The 4,152-nt window shown below is 54.6% G+C and overlaps 1 protein-coding gene across 1 annotated transcript in view; it reads right to left on the reverse strand.

Annotated features, from left to right (window-relative positions):
• TMEM98 (transmembrane protein 98) overlaps positions 1-3,859 on the reverse strand; it is a 22,753-nt gene extending 18,894 nt beyond the window's left edge. The window contains exons 1-2 of the mRNA XM_015423561.1: positions 3,788-3,859; positions 1,835-1,927 (exon numbers count right to left, since the gene is read on the reverse strand). The gene's annotated coding sequence lies outside the window, so the exon portion shown is untranslated. The remainder of the gene's footprint in view (positions 1-1,834; positions 1,928-3,787) is intronic.
• Positions 3,860-4,152: the final 293 nt, after the last annotated feature.

Here is a 4,152-nt window from a genome sequence, read left to right on the forward strand (position 1 = left end):
ATTATTATTATTATTATTATTATTATCTGGCTGCTTCTTGCTCCTCGTGGCCCAACTGAGGGCTTCTGGGAATAGGGGGCGGGGTTTCTTGCATGTGCCCGCCCCCTGGGCTCCTTACTGCTCCGCTCCTGTGCGCTCCCACAGGAAATGACCCCTGGTTGTACGTAGTTTGCTGCTAAGTCAAAACTTGAGCAGAGCAAGAGAGGAGGAGAGAAGGTGCGTCTAAAGCTTCCTTACGAATCAGTTCACCACATTTCCCCTGGCTCTACTCTGCCTGTTCTTATTGCGTTCATCTCCTGCAGGAAATGACCCCTGGTTGTACGTAGTTTGCTGCTAAGTCAAAACTTGAGCAGAGCAAGAGAGGAGGAGAGAAGGTGCGTCTAAAGCTTCCTTACGAATCAGTTCACCACATTTCCCCTGGCTCTACTCTGCCTGTTCTTATTGCGTTCATCTCCTGCAGGCTGCCTGGCCAGGACAGGGTCCCCAACTGGGCAAAGTGTTTCCCACAAACAAGCAAGCACCACTGGATCGAAGATCTTGCAAGCCGGCCTGGCAAGAGAGGCCCACCTCAGAATCTGCAAGCAGTGTGGAACTATTCACCAGGGACAAGCAGAGGCCTGGAAATATAGGAGGAGGAGGAGGAGGCCCAGTTTGGAGGGGCCCCCCCTCCACGATGCTCTGCCTTCTCAGGGGCTTGGAGGCACTCAGCTGTTCTCAACCCCCAGGAGCATTTTCACTCTTGGTCTTGGGTTGTTGTTTTTTGTCAATTCCCCCCCCCTTTTTCCTTCATTTGCAAAGTCACCCTTTTCTGCGGCATCCCCTGAGGACGTGGAGGCAGCCCTGCCTTGACTGTGAGCGGCCTTGTTTTGGTGCCTCTGTGACCAAAAGGGAGACCAACCTCTTCCCCATCAGATGCGGACAATTCATGTCCTTCATAAAGCAGACCAATGGCAGGCAGGGCCGTGTCTCTCTCCCTCTTAGGAGGCAATTTAGAGATCGAGAACAGTGACGCCAAAACAGCTACAGGGAGAATGTTGAACTCCTGGACGTGAAAGCTGATCTCACCTGCCGCGGGAGGCCTGAGAGAACCAGCCCGGCTGTTTAAGGCCTGGTCAGTTACTCATAGTACAATTATTTCGTTTCTAGGACACTTACAATGTTCCCTCTAAGCCGTGGAGTCTCATGAGCAAAAATTCTACTCTGTGAGCTACTAGCATTAAAGTTGTGAGCGAGCAATTTGGCTGCTGCAGAAATTAGTTTGCTCTGGAGCCCTCCTTCCTGAGCTAAGATAAAAATGTCTGAGCCAGAGGCTAAAAAACTGTGAGCTAGCTCACACTCACTCAGCTTAGAGGGAACACTGCTTACAGTCCCTGGGCAAAGTACCTCAAGCCACCATCTTGCCCTCTGGCAGCATGAACACACACCCCCCCCAAATACCAGGCCAGGGCAAGACACGGGGGAGGGGGGGAGCGGAGGGAAAAGATTGGGAAGCCGGATCTGAACACATTTCAGAACCGGGCCGTCCTCCCTTCCTGGGAGTTATTTCAGTCAAGACACAGGGGCAAGAGGCAGAACTGCCATGCTGCCTACTTGAGGAACAAACTCTTGGCAGGCACGGAAACAGGCTACTAACTGTTGCCCGGATTTCAATTAACGCCACACAGGAACTCAAACACCAGCCAGCAGTGGGTTCTCCATCCAAGCTGGAAGGGCTCTGCCGTGCTCGACAGACCGCAGTCTCCAAAGCGATGCCCGTGGAGCGCAGGACCATCGTGGAACCCCACCCACCCCAAAAGGGAAACCCGATGTTAAGAGCCGAAAGGAAATCGCTCACCTGGACTCCCCGAGGGGCCCTGCAGCTGGGACTTCCGTGTGCCAGGAACGCAAACACTCTGGAGGCGCTGCTGACCTTTATCCTGGCGATTAACTTCCCGACCCAAAGCAAACAGCACAAAGAAGACAGCGAAGGAAAGGAAAGGAAGAGAGTTTCCTTAGCGGCAGGACTCCCATCCTCCCTGGCCCCAGGCAGTGTTCCCTCTAAGCTGAGTGTGAGCCAGCTCACAGTTTTTCAGCCTCTGGCTCACACATTTTTGTCTCTGCTCAGGAAGGAGGGCTCCAGAGCACACTGATTTATGCAGCAGCCAAATCTCCTGCTCACAACTTTAATGCCGGCAGCTCACAGAGTAGAATTTCTGCTCACAGGGATCCATAGCTTAGAGGGATCATTGGCCCCAGCCCCACCCAGCTGGCTCCCCCGCGCAAGCCAGCCGGTCTTGCAGCTGGAGCATCAGCCAGGGGGGCAAGACCCCCCCCCCCCCAAGGTGTATGGCTCCAGACCTGAATGCATTCTCCCCAAACACCCAAACAAAACTGGGCACCAGGAAAAGCTGAATTCGGCAGACTGGCGAAGGTGATGCCAAACAGAGCAGCCACGCATAGGTTCCTTATTTGACCTAAGGAAAGTAGCCTCCTTCACACCCTGGGAATCACTCTGCCTCTCACATGCCCCCTAAACCCACCCTCCAAATCTGTACTGGCCAGGGAAGTGCCCACACACCCTTCAGTGCAAGGAAGTGGGTTTACGGGATGCTCCATTTAGCACCCAAACAACAACAGCCGCAGCTGAGGACTGGGCTGCCAAAGGGTCCAGTGTTCCCTCTAAGCTGAGTTAGTGTGAGCTAGCTTACAGTTTTTTAGCCTTCGGCCCACACGGTTTTGTCTTCGCTCCAGAGCAAACTCATTGATGAAGCAGCCAAATCGCTTGCTCACAACTCTAATTCCACTAGCTCACAAAGTAGGATTCTTGCTCACAAGACTCCACAGCTTAGAGGAAACATTGCCGAAGACTCTTCTGCTGACCTTTGTTTGCAGCCCCAACCCCACCTCAGAGCTCCCAGGAGGAGGCATCATCCATCTCCAGCCCTGAAGCGTAGCAGCAAGGTAAACATCTGCAGGTTGCAGCCAGTGTTCCCTCTAAGCTGAGTTAGTGTGAGCTAGCTCATGGTTTCTTAGCCTCCGGCTCACCCATTTTTGTCTTAGCTCAGGAAGGAGGGCTCCAGAGCAAACTGATTTATGCAGCAGCCAAACCGCCTGCTCACAACTTTAATGCCAGTAGCTCACAAAGTAGAATTTTTGCTCACAAGACTCCACAGCTTAGAGCAGTGGTGGCGAACCTCTGGCACGGGTGCCAGAGGTGGCACTCAGAGGCCTCTCTGTGGGCACGTGTGCCATTGCCCCAGCCAGGCCCAGACCATCATTAAAGTGTTGAATTCTCTGCCAAATAATTTTAAGTCAATAAAAGCATTTGGGATTGCTTCCCTTCCTTTGTTTGGATCATCTTAAGTTAATGTATGGGTTGTTTTTTCTAAACTAAAACCTCAGTATTCAGGTTAAATGGCCGTGTTGGCACTTTGCAATAAATAAGTGGGTTTTGGGTCGCAGTTTGGGCACGCGGTCTCTAAAAGGTTCGCCACCACTGGCTTAGAGGGAACATTGGCAACTTACAGCCAGTCCTCCCCCTCTTCCCCAGGGGATCTGGCCTGAGTCGCTAGCAGTGAGTGGCCTCCTCCGAAGAATCGCCAGAGGAACGCCTGGCCACTTTTTGGGAAGAGGACTCCTCTCTCTCTCCCAAGAGGGGAAGAGCCACCGACGCCCCCCGCAGACCTGGCGCTGCTCTGCGCCCCGTGCGCTCCCCCGAGCCCCAAACACTCCGCGCTGCAGGGAGCGGAGGGCAGCATCGCAGGAGGAGCCCGGGGACCCTTGGGGGGGGAGGGGGATGCCCACTTACCTGGAGCCCCCCGAGCCAGCTCCTTCCCCCGAGCCCAAGGAGGGCCTCCAGTCCCCCGCCGGCGCCTCCGCCTCCGAGGAGAGGGAGTGTTCCTGCCTGCATTCCTGAGTTGGATAAAACTGAGCAGACGCCGAGCGGACAGGGGAGAGATTAGGGGGCGGGTGGTGGGGCAGGCAAGGGGGAGATCTCCTCCCCCTCCCACGAGCGAGCAGAAGAAGGCGCAGGCTGGGGGCCAGGGCAGCCCGCTCCAGGACTGCATAGTTCCCTCTAAGCTGAGTCGGTGTGAGCCAGCTCACAGATTTTTAGCCTCCGGCTCACCCATTTTTGTCTTGGCTCAGGAAGGATGGGACTCCAGAGTAAACTAA

Source organism: Gekko japonicus, unplaced genomic scaffold (assembly GCF_001447785.1).
Source record: "Gekko japonicus isolate JY-2015 unplaced genomic scaffold, Gekko_japonicus_V1.1 scaffold3609, whole genome shotgun sequence".
Lineage (NCBI taxonomy): Eukaryota > Metazoa > Chordata > Lepidosauria > Squamata > Gekkonidae > Gekko > Gekko japonicus.